The 19,250-nt window shown below is 25.6% G+C and overlaps 1 protein-coding gene and 1 long non-coding RNA gene across 4 annotated transcripts in view; one reads left to right on the forward strand and one right to left on the reverse strand.

Moving 5' to 3' along the window:
* The window catches only part of LOC107995697 (uncharacterized), a 100,726-nt gene that overhangs the window by 53,293 nt on the left and 28,183 nt on the right, over positions 1-19,250 (forward strand). The gene's annotated exons all lie outside the window — the stretch shown is intronic.
* On the reverse strand, positions 1,884-13,022 carry LOC133666841 (uncharacterized). The gene is made up of 7 exons (XR_009831571.1): positions 12,932-13,022; positions 12,369-12,707; positions 12,130-12,219; positions 3,485-3,566; positions 2,842-3,126; positions 2,281-2,619; positions 1,884-2,131 (listed from the first exon to the last, which is right to left on the reverse strand). It is a non-coding gene; the product is annotated as an uncharacterized LOC133666841 (long non-coding RNA).

Below are 19,250 nucleotides of genomic sequence, written 5' to 3' on the forward strand. Positions count from 1 at the left end.
CCAAAAGATGAGAAGCCATTCGTTGCAGCCCTCTTCGTGACAGTTTGTCGGGCCTCTTCGGTCTTCCTCCTTCGGGCGCAATGCCCGCTGAAACTTAAATCTAGGCTCGAGATTCACTAATCGCAAACCAAAGAAAAAAAGAAAAAAAAAGGACTAAATCGCGAAAGCTAAGAGCACATGGACGATCAACGATCGCAATGATCGTTCTTCGTACATGCGCAGAATCTCAAGCGCAACGTTCGTTTCGAAAGCAAATCGCGACCGCGACCGCGAAATTCGAAAAATCAATGAGAAAAGCCAGAGACAAATGGCGTAATCGTCCATTTATCTCAGCTTTGCCCTCGATTTATCAAATTTTATTTCCTGAAACAGGTTGTCACGCGAAAAACGCGCCTACCCGATCAGAGACTGTGACAACCTGCCCGGCCCTACCTACTTATAATTAAACAGACACACCAGAAGTATACTACCTATCCTACCTAGCCCTATATTTAAAAAATGGCAAAACAGGCATACCAACACATTCATTCCACGATTCTCACGCATAACACTCAGGCGCAAATGCCTACACTAGGGAAAGCGTCCCGGGACACCTCCGACACCCGAGCTTGGCACACTACTCGCACACTCTAACTTTACGTACCTTTTTCTGAAATCGACTGACGATGGCTAGCGACCATTGCGTGAAACGCGACAAAAACGCGCGTATCTATATTTTAATTCTGAATATTTATGAATACGTAATGTTTTCTAAAAACTAGAGTGAATAGTTCCATTATTGTGAACCAAAATTATCATTAAAATATCATTGTAACTTTGAGAATAAAGATTAATAATTAGTCTTATTATTTATGAGTTATTCGCAATATTTAATTGCGAATATGTTCGTAAATTGTGATTAAATAATGAAGGAAATAATAATTGAAACGACGCAATTCCACAGCCTAACTATACACACACAATGTGGAAAATACATCGTGCACGATACACTAACGCATCGTCAGTCGCTAAAAAATTTGTATTAGCTTATGAACTAAAGTCATCATACTCATTGCCTCTCCCTCATTCAAGTAGCACCTGGGCACGTGAATGAGTTCCTGGCAATGAACACGGAAAGGGTTAAATCTGAAAATCCTGAGCTAAAAAGATATTAATATATCCATCTATGTATCTAACGGACTAATATTCTTTGACTTTGCATTTTGCATAATATTCTTCATATTATATTTCAAATTATTTGTAACTCTACTTTATACTTTATTTTATTAATTGAATAAATTATTAAAATTTTAGCATATTAAATATTTAATATTGAATTAAAAAAAGAAATTAGAATTCATTGTAATTTAACTAATTTATATAAATATTAATAAAAATATCCTCAGACGATTCCTTCATCAGAGCATATTTTTAAAGACACAAGAATAATATTCAAAACTTATTGCTCTGATTCTAAAATCTGCCTGTCGCGAAATGTCTTCTTGCATAAAATTTAATTCACATTTGTACGAATAAAAATTGAACTTTATTATTCACTAGTGTTGTAAATCATATATTGAAGTTATATGAAATTATTATGTAAATTATTATGTATATCACAATAATCAAGTTGATCAAATAACATAAAATGTTACTCTGAAGGATTTTGAATTAGAGAAATTCAACCTAAGTATTGTTATATTATTATTATATTATTATGTTATATACTAATTATTATTATACTTATTATACTGATAATTATTATACGTTTTGACATTAGAAAATTACTAAACATTTAATCAATATATTAATAAAACATTTAATAAATTAATCAAAATAGTATTAATCAAAAACGCGAAATGCAAGAAGACTCTAGCCTGAACTAATAAATAAAACACAAAAATAATTGTTACTACTCACGGGTATTTATTATAAGTAAATACCCGCGGTCATTGTGCTCGTGCAAAATTCTACGTATACAACCAATCACTCGTGTCGATTCGGATCTTTCATCCTACGACATGGTTGAGTGACCGGAGGAACCAAAAAGCATGCGACTCACCATATGATGCGACGAACGCCTTCCCTGTTATTGTAGCCCAGAAGTCATCGAGAAGAAGGTTGTCATCATGTAGGAAGATGAAGAAGAAATCTGTGACAAAACATCATAATTTAAAACATCGTTCTGATTACTTGAAAAAATTGAAATACGATACGAAACTATTAAATTTGCAATGATATGTAATAATGATATGTATTTAAATTCTAATTAAAAATTTAGATAAATAAAAGGATAATTACCTCTTCGCGTGATGGATGATCACTTTATTCTCTTGAGAGAAGCACTGACTCTACCCTATACCGAAAACGAATATTTAAAATAAAAAAATAACAAAATAAGAAACTAATAACGCGTTCGTATATATTCTGTCTAATCGGCGAACAAGCACTGATTCTAATTTCGCGTGCAATTATATATATATATATATATTAAATTTAATTAAAGCTATTGCGCTTTAAAAATATATTCAAAATACTGTTACGAAGCAAACACTGATTCTATATAACCACATTGCGCGTGGTCACAAATATTTTTTAAGAATAAAATCCAAGAAAAATCTTCATAAAGATGATAAGCATCTGTAAAATAAAATGTGAAATATTGTAATTCTTTTTCTTAAAAATATAACATTCGTTATTTAAAATCTTAGAAAAATGGAATTATTTAATAAAATATTTAACTTTAATAAACTTTAATAAAAATTAAGTTTCTAATAAATTTTAATAATAATAGAAATATGAAATTCTATTAAATATAAAAGATTAAAATATAAAAAATGAAAATCTAACGATTCTTCTTACCTCTTCGCGTGGTGGATGATCGCTGTATTCTCTTGAGAGAAACACTGATTCTACCCTATACCGAAAACGAATATTTATAAAAAGAAAAAAAAATAAAAATAAGAAACTAATAACGCGTCCGTACATAAATTATAATCGGCGAACAAACACTGCTTCTATAGTCGCGTTTGATTATTCTAATTAAATTTAATCAGAGCTATTGTGCTCTAAAAAATATTAAAAATATACTATGACGAAGCAAATACTGATTCTATTAACCGCATTGCGCGCGGTCACAAATATTTTCTGAAATTAACATTAAATTAGTAGAGGGATAGAGAAAAATAGAAGAAGAAGCAATATCTTTTTGATATTTTTCTTCTTCTTCCTATCGAGCATTTGTTCTGAAAATACTGCCTTTTTATTTTAATTGGTTATAAATTATGTAATAAAAATGTTACCAATTATTTATTAATATCTGAAATTTAATAAAAAAATTTTTTTTTTCACTTTCTTTTAACTAAAATGTAATTTTATTACATCAATTGCTTAACAACAATCACTACAATAATCCAATAAAACAGAATAAAAATTTATACAGAATAAAATTTATACAGAATTTATACAGAATAAAAATTTATACATATGAAATATAAAATTTTACCACGAAAGAAAGTCACCAAGAAAGACATGGCGTCCATATTGGAATTTTTCCCGCCTTCGAGATCTACTATGACCAATTAAATCTGCGCAGAAAGAAAGTAAAATTTTTAAATAAATGAATAAAATGTATATAAAATTATGATTAAATTATGTTAAAATATTACGACAATCAAATCAAATAACAACTCAGATAAGCCATCTTGTTAATTCGACACTCGATTTATATTATAAATGAGGAATTATTTAGTTGTCAAAAAATTATCAATTCTAATAATGCTGAATAAAACATTGAATAAAAATATATTAATTAAATCAAAACGCACAAATGATAATAAAAATAGCTACAAAAAGTAATATTAAAATCCACGTCTCGAAAAATTTCAAACGTTTAATCGTCACGACGAATCATGTCGAACGATGTCACTGCGCTTCGATTTCGCGCATCGAATAACAAGATGGAGAGGGGATACGCTCGACAAGTCGAAACATGTTTGAACACGAATCCAATTTCTTGGAAATATAATGTCTCATAAGGAATGTTTCTAGCCTCGAGCAAAATATAAACGATAGACTAAAAAAAGTAAACAATAAACATACACTCGAGACGTTGTATACAATATATATATGGAAAAAATATACGTTACTTGAATATTTCGATCTCACGGAATGAATCGTAACAAATCGTGAAAAATTTCTATTCTATTAACACGAATAAAATTAGAAAAATAAAAATAAAAAAGCGTAAAATAATTAAATATAATTAAAATTAACCATATATATAATTTAAAAAAACCAATAGACGATTTCAAATTCTGTCTCGAAATATTTCGATACGGGATCTTAATGACGCAATAGATGTAAAATGAACAATCCAAGAAAAAGACACAAAGAAACACAGAAAACCGATTAATTTCGTTTTCACTACACTGAATGGATTATTTAAAAAATAAAATTAACAATAATTGATAAATTTGATAAAAATTAGAGTAAAATAACTTACTGCGTAATCCGAATTCGCGACGATGCGTCCACTCCACACAATTTTCAACTGTAGACTGACGCCATGCGCAGTATGATGCGCAGTATGATGCGCACTGATTCGATTCGCGTCTCGAATTAAACAACGTTCTGATTGGCTGATTCACAATGCTTATTTTTTTCATTTAAAAACCGCGCGAAAAATGAAATATAATATATAAATAAGATATATTAATTGTTGTTGCTTAGAATCTTATACAGATATAATTATTGGAAAAATAAAAATTTATTATTAATAAAATTATTAAATTAACGAAGATAGTAAAATAATTACAATACAAGGAAGGAATTCAATATAAAGATTAATTAAATTTAAATAAAAGAAAAACACAAAAAAGAAATTTAACAAAAAACTGAAATAAATTCATGAAAATTGAAAAAATAAAAAAAGAAAATAATATAAAAACTAAATTTAATATAAAACTAAATTAATTGAAACGTAAGAATTAAATTTAACTTAAAAATAAATAAATTTAAAAGATTAAATTAATATAAACATAAAATATCAACATAAAAATTAATAAAAGAAACTCAAGAGAAAAAAACACAAAAGAACATCTAACAATTAAGTATAAATCTGAAAAAACACAAAAAACTTACTTAACATAAGATTCAAAAACATTAAGAAAGTTTGAAACATAAATATTATAAATTTCATATTAAGATAAATAAAATTAAAATATAAAAGTAGAAAAATATTAAAATTAAAAATATTTAAATAAATTTAAAAAATTTAAAAAACATAAATAGAATTTGATAGATATATTAATGGAAATAGAAAAATAAATATATAAAAAAAATAATTTAACATTGTAGTACATAAATACTGAATAATGAAAACATAAAAAAAGAATATAACACAAAAGCTAACTATTATAAAATAAAAAAGGAATGATAAAAAATAAGAAAAGAATTTAACCTCAAATCTAAAAATCTAAAACATCAAATAAGAATTTAACCTGAGTGTTAATTAATATAAATAAGATAGAAAAAACATACATAAAAGAGAAAACTTTGTTTAATTTCTTGTATAAATTCTTATTTCCTTGATTTAGATAATTATATAGTAATTAAATCCTTCTCTTATGTCTTCTAATTGTTTTAGATTCTTTTCTAACTTTGATATTAAATTCTTCTCCAATGTTTCAATTTTTTTTTACTTTATAATAATTAACTTTTATATCATATTCTTATTTCATGTTTTATTAATCATTTATGTATTACAATGTAAAACTCTTTTCTTATATATATATATTGCAGCATAGTGAAATTTAGTTGGTTATGTTGCAACAGATAAAAGAATTTAATGTTACATTATGTAAATAATGAATAAATATAGAAAAATAAAAAAAGAATATAACACAAAAGCCAACTACTATAAAATAAAAAAGGAATGATAGAGAATAAGAAAAGAATTTAATCTCAAATCTAAAAATCTAAAACATCAAACAAAAATTTAACCTGAGTGTTAATTAACATAAATGAGATAGAAAAAACATACATAAAAGAGAAAATTTTGTTTAATTCCTTGTATAAATTCTTATTTTCTTGATTTAGATAATTATATAGTAATTAAATCCTTCTCTTATGTCTTCTAATTGTTTTAAATTCTTTTCTAACTTTGATATTAAATTTTTCTCCAATGTTTCAATTTTTTTTTACTTTATAATAATTAACTTTTATATTATATTCCTATTTCATGTTTTATTAATCATTTATATATTACAATGTAAAACTCTTTTCTTATATATATATATTGCAGCATAGTGAAATTTAGTTGGTTGTTATGTTGCAACAGATAAAAGAATTTAATGTTACATTATGTAAATAATGAATAAATATAGAAACATAAAAAAAGAATATAACACAAAAGCCAACTACTATAAAATAAAAAAGGAATGATAGAGAATAAGAAAAGAATTTAATCTCAAATCTAAAAATCTAAAACATCAAACAAGAATTTAACCTGAGTTTTAATTAACATAAATGAGATAGAAAAAACATACATAAAAGAGAAAATTTTGTTTGATTCCTTGTATAAATTCTTATTTTCTTGATTTAGATAATTATATAGTAATTAAATCCTTCTCTTATGTCTTCTAATTGTTTTAGATTCTTTTCTAACTTTGATATTAAATTTTTCTTCAATGTTTCAATTTTTTTTTACTTTATAATAATTAACTTTTATATCATATTCCTATTTCATGTTTTATTAATCATTTATGTATTACAATGTAAAACTCTTTTCTTATATATATATATATATATTGCAGCATAGTGAAATTTAGTTGATTGTTATGTTGCAAAAGAATTTAATGTTACATTATCTAAATAATGAATAAATATAGAAACATAAAAAAAGAATATAACACAAAAGCCAACTACTATAAAATAAAAAAGGAATGATAGAGAATAAGAAAAGAATTTAATCTCAAATCTAAAAATCTAAAAAAATAAAATGTTACAAAAGAATGTAACATAAGTGTTAATTGAATTAGGGGGAGAAAAAACAGAAAAGAAATTTAATATAACAATTAAATCTAACAAAGAAAAGAAGAATTAAAAACATAGAAAAGAAAAATTAAATATCATAATACACAAAATTGCCAATAAAAAAAATTGTCGCATATAATTAATTTAAAAATTGAAGAAATTCAAAGAAAAACACTGTTAAAACATAAAAGAAGGATTTGGCATAAATAATAATTGAATTAAGAGAGATATACATCAAAAAAGTCATATAACAACAAAATAATATAATAATATAAAATCTAACTGAAGAGAACAAAAATTTTACATTGTAATAAATAAGTAATAAATAAGTATAAAAACATAAAAAGAGAATAAAACGCAAGAATATAATAAAAAGTTAATAATTATAAACTAAAAATAATAATTGAATAAAAATATAAAAGATTTTTCTCCGAAGAAGATAAAGTAGAGTAAGAATTAAGTATTATTGCTATCTTTTGCCATTATTGCCATCTAGTGTTTACTTTTAGAAAAATATTTCTTGCAAGAGGGCTTGCAAGAGATGGTGCTCGTATTCAATTCTTATCTTATCTATATTCACCTATTTCTTATTATTTCCTGTGTGTGTTATTTACTTAACGTACGTTTCATTTACGGAAGTAAAATATAAATATATAAACGAAATATTGACAAGAAATAGATTAACCCGACATCTTACGGGATTTTGTACAATATGTTCTGAAATATCAATCAAAAAAAGATCAGATACTCTACGTATACAATATGTCACGTATACTTACGTATAGAATATTGTCACTCAAAGATAGAAAAAAAGAAAAATCTTATATTTTATAAATTTTACAAATTATTTTATTCATAAATAAATTCTCCTTTCGGCTGCATGATTGCGAAACATTCAAATTCAAAACGTTTCGATCGTTGCGCAACACGAGCAACAAAAGGAGTTAGAAAAAAAGAACCGACGCGGAAGACTAAGACTGAAAATAAAATTTAAATTAAGAGACTCTCTATCAATATTTTACACTTCCAACGTTGTGAAAATGAAAAATGATTGATAGTGAAAAGCGCAAAAAAAAAAAAGAAAAAAAATAAGCCAAATAAGCTTCCCAAAAAGCACTACATCATTTTACTACAAACAAACTACTACCCATCTACTTATCTACAACATCTACTTTTCTACGATACATTACTTTATTTAATACTTTATTTGATTGTGTATGCACTTAATTCTAAATATATTTTCTTTCAATCAGTCATACAATCAATCATACAATCTTTTGTTTATGTAAAAAATCATAAAATAACATTAACATTTTACTTAATGCTCTAAATGATCTTTTCCCTACCTATATAAAAATTAAATATTTTTTTTTGTAATTTTGCCTATTGAAAATCTAACAAATTCTCTTCAAAATCACATCCATATTCACAATCATATCTAACGACACACAATTTTCAAAAAATTTGATACGACATAAACCACATGTGGAGAGGAATATGCAAATCAGGAAAAATCAATGATGGCTAGTGAACAAAATCACGTGGCTATCAAGTATCAAGTATTTGTTTATAACGAGGAAGTTAAGGATGGCAGGATGATCACACGTTGCCTTGAAAAATAGGAAATATTGGTTTGGAAAACGAAACAGAGTAGGAAAGGCGAGATTGATCTTTTTAATAATAAGAAGAACGAAACATCGTTTATAAATCCTATCTGTTAGAAAGCTGAATGTTTCTTACAATCTATCCTACTTAATACAAAAATTAGAATATTTATCGATGATGATGAGATGTAATCCATTTTGTTGAAAGGTGAAAATGATTCCTGAAACAGACTATACAGCAGAATTAGTGAACACAATAACAAAAATAATTAATTTCTAACAAATATTAGGATCACACATTATTTTCTTCTCTTTATTTTCTTCAATTCAAACCTGTAACAAACTCAATTACTGGATTAGTAATTAAAAAACAATTTACAATTTACAATTTACAATTAATATTAATAAAATATTAATTCTAAAAAAAAACAAATCAAATTATTAAAATGTTGTTAAGCAATTCATGATTTTAAATGAAAAATATTCATCGATAAAAAAGAAATATATTTTTAATAGTATTTTCAATAACAAATGCTCTTAATAAAGGGGTGCTGAAAAGAAAAAAACGACGAAACGGTAACCAGAAGGGTTATTTTACCAAAATAATTATCCACTCAATGTAAACCCGAACAAACCGTGAGTGGAATTTCTTTTTTTATTTCGCAACACTAATATACTATATTAAAATCTCAAAAGAAAACGCGAAGAGTGCTTCATTATATTTTCAATGCAATTCATCAACAAAAAAATAATAAAAAAAGAAAAAAAAAAAGATAAAAGATTCGCGAAAACATATACGAAACTCTAACTAAACTAATTTATGCACTCATATTCTATTATACACGCAACACTAATAGCGGAAGATTGCAGTCATAATCAGAGACTGCCGTCGTACAATCACCCTTTGTACAGCCCTTTTGGCTGTAATAGGTGATTCAGGAGCTGGAGCGTACTTCCACAATCCAAATGGAAGAAATATGGGCAATTTGGGCAAATAAACGCAACACTACTATAAAAAACGCGATCATTCATCAACGCAACACTAATTCTTCAAATGAATTTAATATAAAATTTATTATTATTCTATAAATCTAAAAAGCTACTTTAAATATCATAAATCATTTTTAAATAATTACATTAAATAGAATAAATTTACATTTATACTAAAAAAAAACTGAAAAAAGTAAGTCTAATTCATAATGAAAATAATTAAAAGCAACCGCGATTTTTTTTTTCAACGCAACGCTATAGCAAACGCGATCTTTTTATCGCAACTCTAATTCAACCCGATATTAATTAATCGCAACACTAATGCAAAACCGCGATTTGCCCATGATGACTGGATGAACGATGGGCCAGCATGCAAATTGGCCAAGACGATACAACATATACTACGTATTACTAAAACGAGCACAATGACAAAGTAGTAACAATGACTTCCCATTCTTTGGATCCAAACAAGATCCAAAAGATGAGAAGCCATTCGTTGCAGCCCTCTTCGTGACAGTTTGTCGGGCCTCTTCGGTCTTCCTCCTTCGGGCGCAATGCCCGCTGAAACTTAAATCTAGGCTCGAGATTCACTAATCGCAAACCAAAGAAAAAAAGAAAAAAAAAGGACTAAATCGCGAAAGCTAAGAGCACATGGACGATCAACGATCGCAATGATCGTTCTTCGTACATGCGCAGAATCTCAAGCGCAACGTTCGTTTCGAAAGCAAATCGCGACCGCGACCGCGAAATTCGAAAAATCAATGAGAAAAGCCAGAGACAAATGGCGTAATCGTCCATTTATCTCAGCTTTGCCCTCGATTTATCAAATTTTATTTCCTGAAACAGGTTGTCACGCGAAAAACGCGCCTACCCGATCAGAGACTGTGACAACCTGCCCGGCCCTACCTACTTATAATTAAACAGACACACCAGAAGTATACTACCTATCCTACCTAGCCCTATATTTAAAAAATGGCAAAACAGGCATACCAACACATTCATTCCACGATTCTCACGCATAACACTCGGGCGCAAATGCCTACACTAGGGAAAGCGTCCCGGGACACCTCCGACACCCGAGCTTGGCACACTACTCGCACACTCTAACTTTACGTACCTTTTTCTGAAATCGACTGACGATGGCTAGCGACCATTGCGTGAAACGCGACAAAAACGCGCGTATCTATATTTTAATTCTGAATATTTATGAATACGTAATGTTTTCTAAAAACTAGAGTGAATAGTTCCATTATTGTGAACCAAAATTATCATTAAAATATCATTGTAACTTTGAGAATAAAGATTAATAATTAGTCTTATTATTTATGAGTTATTCGCAATATTTAATTGCGAATATGTTCGTAAATTGTGATTAAATAATGAAGGAAATAATAATTGAAACGACGCAATTCCACAGCCTAACTATACACACACAATGTGGAAAATACATCGTGCACGATACACTAACGCATCGTCAGTCGCTAAAAAATTTGTATTAGCTTATGAACTAAAGTCATCATACTCATTGCCTCTCCCTCATTCAAGTAGCACCTGGGCACGTGAATGAGTTCCTGGCAATGAACACGGAAAGGGTTAAATCTGAAAATCCTGAGCTAAAAGATATTAATATATCCATCTATGTATCTAACGGACTAATATTCTTTGACTTTGCATTTTGCATAATATTCTTCATATTATATTTCAAATTATTTGTAACTCTACTTTATACTTTATTTTATTAATTGAATAAATTATTAAAATTTTAGCATATTAAATATTTAATATTGAATTAAAAAAAGAAATTAGAATTCATTGTAATTTAACTAATTTATATAAATATTAATAAAAATATCCTCAGACGATTCCTTCATCAGAGCATATTTTTAAAGACACAAGAATAATATTCAAAACTTATTGCTCTGATTCTAAAATCTGCCTGTCGCGAAATGTCTTCTTGCATAAAATTTAATTCACATTTGTACGAATAAAAATTGAACTTTATTATTCACTAGTGTTGTAAATCATATATTGAAGTTATATGAAATTATTATGTAAATTATTATGTATATCACAATAATCAAGTTGATCAAATAACATAAAATGTTACTCTGAAGGATTTTGAATTAGAGAAATTCAACCTAAGTATTGTTATATTATTATTATTATTATATTATTATGTTATATACTAATTATTATTATACTTATTATACTGATAATTATTATACGTTTTGACATTAGAAAATTACTAAACATTTAATCAATATATTAATAAAACATTTAATAAATTAATCAAAATAGTATTAATCAAAAACGCGAAATGCAAGAAGACTCTAGCCTGAACTAATAAATAAAACACAAAAAATAATTGTTACTACTCACGGGTATTTATTATAAGTAAATACCCGCGGTCATTGTGCTCGTGCAAAATTCTACGTATACAACCAATCACTCGTGTCGATTCGGATCTTTCATCCTACGACATGGTTGAGTGACCGGAGGAACCAAAAAGCATGCGACTCACCATATGATGCGACGAACGCCTTCCCTGTTATTGTAGCCCAGAAGTCATCGAGAAGAAGGTTGTCATCATGTAGGAAGATGAAGAAGAAATCTGTGACAAAACATCATAATTTAAAACATCGTTCTGATTACTTGAAAAAATTGAAATACGATACGAAACTATTAAATTTGCAATGATATGTAATAATGATATGTATTTAAATTCTAATTAAAAATTTAGATAAATAAAAGGATAATTACCTCTTCGCGTGATGGATGATCACTTTATTCTCTTGAGAGAAGCACTGACTCTACCCTATACCGAAAACGAATATTTAAAATAAAAAAATAACAAAATAAGAAACTAATAACGCGTTCGTATATATTCTGTCTAATCGGCGAACAAGCACTGATTCTAATTTCGCGTGCAATTATATATATATATATATATTAAATTTAATTAAAGCTATTGCGCTTTAAAAATATATTCAAAATACTGTTACGAAGCAAACACTGATTCTATATAACCACATTGCGCGTGGTCACAAATATTTTTTAAGAATAAAATCCAAGAAAAATCTTCATAAAGATGATAAGCATCTGTAAAATAAAATGTGAAATATTGTAATTCTTTTTCTTAAAAATATAACATTCGTTATTTAAAATCTTAGAAAAAATGGAATTATTTAATAAAATATTTAACTTTAATAAACTTTAATAAAAAATTAAGTTTCTAATAAATTTTAATAATAATAGAAATATGAAATTCTATTAAATATAAAAGATTAAAATATAAAAAATGAAAATCTAACGATTCTTCTTACCTCTTCGCGTGGTGGATGATCGCTGTATTCTCTTGAGAGAAACACTGATTCTACCCTATACCGAAAACGAATATTTATAAAAAGAAAAAAATAAAAATAAGAAACTAATAACGCGTCCGTACATAAATTATAATCGGCGAACAAACACTGCTTCTATAGTCGCGTTTGATTATTCTAATTAAATTTAATCAGAGCTATTGTGCTCTAAAAATATTAAAAATATACTATGACGAAGCAAATACTGATTCTATTAACCGCATTGCGCGCGGTCACAAATATTTTCTGAAATTAACATTAAATTAGTAGAGGGATAGAGAAAATAGAAGAAGAAGCAATATCTTTTTGATATTTTTCTTCTTCTTCCTATCGAGCATTTGTTCTGAAAATACTGCCTTTTTATTTTAATTGGTTATAAATTATGTAATAAAAATGTTACCAATTATTTATTAATATCTGAAATTTAATAAAAAAATTTTTTTTTTCACTTTCTTTTAACTAAAATGTAATTTTATTACATCAATTGCTTAACAACAATCACTACAATAATCCAATAAAACAGAATAAAAATTTATACAGAATAAAATTTATACAGAATTTATACAGAATAAAAATTTATACATATGAAATATAAAATTTTACCACGAAAGAAAGTCACCAAGAAAGACATGGCGTCCATATTGGAATTTTTCCCGCCTTCGAGATCTACTATGACCAATTAAATCTGCGCAGAAAGAAAGTAAAATTTTTAAATAAATGAATAAAATGTATATAAAATTATGATTAAATTATGTTAAAATATTACGACAATCAAATCAAATAACAACTCAGATAAGCCATCTTGTTAATTCGACACTCGATTTATATTATAAATGAGGAATTATTTAGTTGTCAAAAAATTATCAATTCTAATAATGCTGAATAAAACATTGAATAAAAATATATTAATTAAATCAAAACGCACAAATGATAATAAAAATAGCTACAAAAAAGTAATATTAAAATCCACGTCTCGAAAAAATTTCAAACGTTTAATCGTCACGACGAATCATGTCGAACGATGTCACTGCGCTTCGATTTCGCGCATCGAATAACAAGATGGAGAGGGGATACGCTCGACAAGTCGAAACATGTTTGAACACGAATCCAATTTCTTGGAAATATAATGTCTCATAAGGAATGTTTCTAGCCTCGAGCAAAATATAAACGATAGACTAAAAAAAGTAAACAATAAACATACACTCGAGACGTTGTATACAATATATATATGGAAAAAATATACGTTACTTGAATATTTCGATCTCACGGAATGAATCGTAACAAATCGTGAAAAATTTCTATTCTATTAACACGAATAAAATTAGAAAAATAAAAATAAAAAAGCGTAAAATAATTAAATATAATTAAAATTAACCATATATATAATTTAAAAAAACCAATAGACGATTTCAAATTCTGTCTCGAAATATTTCGATACGGGATCTTAATGACGCAATAGATGTAAAATGAACAATCCAAGAAAAAGACACAAAGAAACACAGAAAACCGATTAATTTCGTTTTCACTACACTGAATGGATTATTTAAAAAATAAAATTAACAATAATTGATAAATTTGATAAAAATTAGAGTAAAATAACTTACTGCGTAATCCGAATTCGCGACGATGCGTCCACTCCACACAATTTTCAACTGTAGACTGACGCCATGCGCAGTATGATGCGCAGTATGATGCGCACTGATTCGATTCGCGTCTCGAATTAAACAACGTTCTGATTGGCTGATTCACAATGCTTATTTTTTTCATTTAAAAACCGCGCGAAAAATGAAATATAATATATAAATAAGATATATTAATTGTTGTTGCTTAGAATCTTATACAGATATAATTATTGGAAAAATAAAAATTTATTATTAATAAAATTATTAAATTAACGAAGATAGTAAAATAATTACAATACAAGGAAGGAATTCAATATAAAGATTAATTAAATTTAAATAAAAGAAAAACACAAAAAGAAATTTAACAAAAACTGAAATAAATTCATGAAAATTGAAAAAATAAAAAAAGAAAATAATATAAAAACTAAATTTAATATAAAACTAAATTAATTGAAACGTAAGAATTAAATTTAACTTAAAAATAAATAAATTTAAAAGATTAAATTAATATAAACATAAAATATCAACATAAAAATTAATAAAAGAAACTCAAGAGAAAAAACACAAAAGAACATTTAACCTAACAATTAAGTATAAATCTGAAAAAACACAAAAACTTACTTAACATAAGATTCAAAAACATTAAGAAAGTTTGAAACATAAATATTATAAATTTCATATTAAGATAAATAAAATTAAAATATAAAAGTAGAAAAATATTAAAATTAAAAATATTTAAATAAATTTAAAAATTTAAAAAACATAAATAGAATTTGATAGATATATTAATGGAAATAGAAAAATAAATATATAAAAAAAATAATTTAACATTGTAGTACATAAATACTGAATAATGAAAACATAAAAAAAGAATATAACACAAAAGCTAACTATTATAAAATAAAAAAGGAATGATAAAAAATAAGAAAAGAATTTAACCTCAAATCTAAAAATCTAAAACATCAAATAAGAATTTAACCTGAGTGTTAATTAATATAAATAAGATAGAAAAAACATACATAAAAGAGAAAACTTTGTTTAATTTCTTGTATAAATTCTTATTTCCTTGATTTAGATAATTATATAGTAATTAAATCCTTCTCTTATGTCTTCTAATTGTTTTAGATTCTTTTCTAACTTTGATATTAAATTCTTCTCCAATGTTTCAATTTTTTTACTTTATAATAATTAACTTTTATATCATATTCTTATTTCATGTTTTATTAATCATTTATGTATTACAATGTAAAACTCTTTTCTTATATATATATATATATTGCAGCATAGTGAAATTTAGTTGGTTATGTTGCAACAGATAAAAGAATTTAATGTTACATTATGTAAATAATGAATAAATATAGAAAAATAAAAAAGAATATAACACAAAAGCCAACTACTATAAAATAAAAAGGAATGATAGAGAATAAGAAAAGAATTTAATCTCAAATCTAAAAATCTAAAACATCAAACAAAAATTTAACCTGAGTGTTAATTAACATAAATGAGATAGAAAAAACATACATAAAAGAGAAAATTTTGTTTAATTCCTTGTATAAATTCTTATTTTCTTGATTTAGATAATTATATAGTAATTAAATCCTTCTCTTATGTCTTCTAATTGTTTTAAATTCTTTTCTAACTTTGATATTAAATTTTTCTCCAATGTTTCAATTTTTTTTTACTTTATAATAATTAACTTTTATATTATATTCCTATTTCATGTTTTATTAATCATTTATATATTACAATGTAAAACTCTTTTCTTATATATATATATTGCAGCATAGTGAAATTTAGTTGGTTGTTATGTTGCAACAGATAAAAGAATTTAATGTTACATTATGTAAATAATGAATAAATATAGAAACATAAAAAAAGAATATAACACAAAAGCCAACTACTATAAAATAAAAAAGGAATGATAGAGAATAAGAAAAGAATTTAATCTCAAATCTAAAAATCTAAAACATCAAACAAGAATTTAACCTGAGTTTTAATTAACATAAATGAGATAGAAAAAACATACATAAAAGAGAAAATTTTGTTTGATTCCTTGTATAAATTCTTATTTTCTTGATTTAGATAATTATATAGTAATTAAATCCTTCTCTTATGTCTTCTAATTGTTTTAGATTCTTTTCTAACTTTGATATTAAATTTTTCTTCAATGTTTCAATTTTTTTTTACTTTATAATAATTAACTTTTATATCATATTCCTATTTCATGTTTTATTAATCATTTATGTATTACAATGTAAAACTCTTTTCTTATATATATATATATATATATATATATATATATATATATATATTGCAGCATAGTGAAATTTAGTTGATTGTTATGTTGCAAAAGAATTTAATGTTACATTATCTAAATAATGAATAAATATAGAAACATAAAAAAAGAATATAACACAAAAGCCAACTACTATAAAATAAAAAAGGAATGATAGAGAATAAGAAAAGAATTTAATCTCAAATCTAAAAATCTAAAAAAATAAAATGTTACAAAAGAATGTAACATAAGTGTTAATTGAATTAGGGGAGAAAAACAGAAAAGAAATTTAATATAACAATTAAATCTAACAAAGAAAAGAAGAATTAAAAACATAGAAAAGAAAAATTAAATATCATAATACACAAAATTGCCAATAAAAAAAATTGTCGCATATAATTAATTTAAAAATTGAAGAAATTCAAAGAAAAACACTGTTAAAACATAAAAGAAGGATTTGGCATAAATAATAATTGAATTAAGAGAGATATACATCAAAAAAGTCATATAACAACAAAATAATATAATAATATAAAATCTAACTGAAGAGAACAAAAATTTTACATTGTAATAAATAAGTAATAAATAAGTATAAAAACATAAAAAGAGAATAAAACGCAAGAATATAATAAAAAGTTAATAATTATAAACTAAAAATAATTGAATAAAAAATATAAAAGATTTTTCTCCGAAGAAGATAAAGTAGAGTAAGAATTAAGTATTATTGCTATCTTTTGCCATTATTGCCATCTAGTGTTTACTTTTAGAAAAATATTTCTTGCAAGAGGGCTTGCAAGAGATGGTGCTCGTATTCAATTCTTATCTTATCTATATTCACCTATTTCTTATTATTTCCTGTGTGTGTTATTTACTTAACGTACGTTTCATTTACGGAAGTAAAATATAAATATATAAACGAAATATTGACAAGAAATAGATTAACCCGACATCTTACGGGATTTTGTACAATATGTTCTGAAATATCAATCAAAAAAAGATCAGATACTCTACGTATACAATATGTCACGTATACTTACGTATAGAATATTGTCACTCAAAGATAGAAAAAAAGAAAAATCTTATATTTTATAAATTTTACAAATTATTTTATTCATAAATAAATTCTCCTTTCGGCTGCATGATTGCGAAACATTCAAATTCAAAACGTTTCGATCGTTGCGCAACACGAGCAACAAAAGGAGTTAGAAAAAAAGAACCGACGCGGAAGACTAAGACTGAAAATAAAATTTAAATTAAGAGACTCTCTATCAATATTTTACACTTCCAACGTTGTGAAAATGAAAAATGATTGATAGTGAAAAGCGCAAAAAAAAAAAGAAAAAAAATAAGCCAAATAAGCTTCCCAAAAAGCACTACATCATTTTACTACAAACAAACTACTACCCATCTACTTATCTACAACATCTACTTTTCTACGATACATTACTTTATTTAATACTTTATTTGATTGTGTATGCACTTAATTCTAAATATATTTTCTTTCAATCAGTCATACAATCAATCATACAATCTTTTGTTTATGTAAAAAATCATAAAATAACATTAACATTTTACTTAATGCTCTAAATGATCTTTTCCCTACCTATATAAAAATTAAATATTTTTTTGTAATTTTGCCTATTGAAAATCTAACAAATTCTCTTCAAAATCACATCCATATTCACAATCATATCTAACGACACACAATTTTCAAAAAATTTGATACGACATAAACCACATGTGGAGAGGAATATGCAAATCAGGAAAAATCAATGATGGCTAGTGAACAAAATCACGTGGCTATCAAGTATCAAGTATTTGTTTATAACGAGGAAGTTAAGGATGGCAGGATGATCACACGTTGCCTTGAAAAATAGGAAATATTGGTTTGGAAAACGAAACAGAGTAGGAAAGGCGAGATTGATCTTTTTAATAATAAGAAGAACGAAACATCGTTTATAAATCCTATCTGTTAGAAAGCTGAATGTTTCTTACAATCTATCCTACTTAATACAAAAATTAGAATATTTATCGATGATGATGAGATGTAATCCATTTTGTTGAAAGGTGAAAATGATTCCTGAAACAGACTATACAGCAGAATTAGTGAACACAATAACAAAAATAATTAATTTCTAACAAATATTAGGATCACACATTATTTTCTTCTCTTTATTTTCTTCAATTCAAACCTGTAACAAACTCAATTACTGGATTAGTAATTAAAAAACAATTTACAATTTACAATTTACAATTAATATTAATAAAATATTAATTCTAAAAAAAAACAAATCAAATTATTAAAATGTTGTTAAGCAATTCATGATTTTAAATGAAAAATATTCATCGATAAAAAGAAATATATTTTTAATAGTATTTTCAATAA

The sequence above is a fragment of the Apis cerana genome, linkage group LG10 (genome assembly GCF_029169275.1).
Source record: "Apis cerana isolate GH-2021 linkage group LG10, AcerK_1.0, whole genome shotgun sequence".
Lineage (NCBI taxonomy): Eukaryota > Metazoa > Arthropoda > Insecta > Hymenoptera > Apidae > Apis > Apis cerana.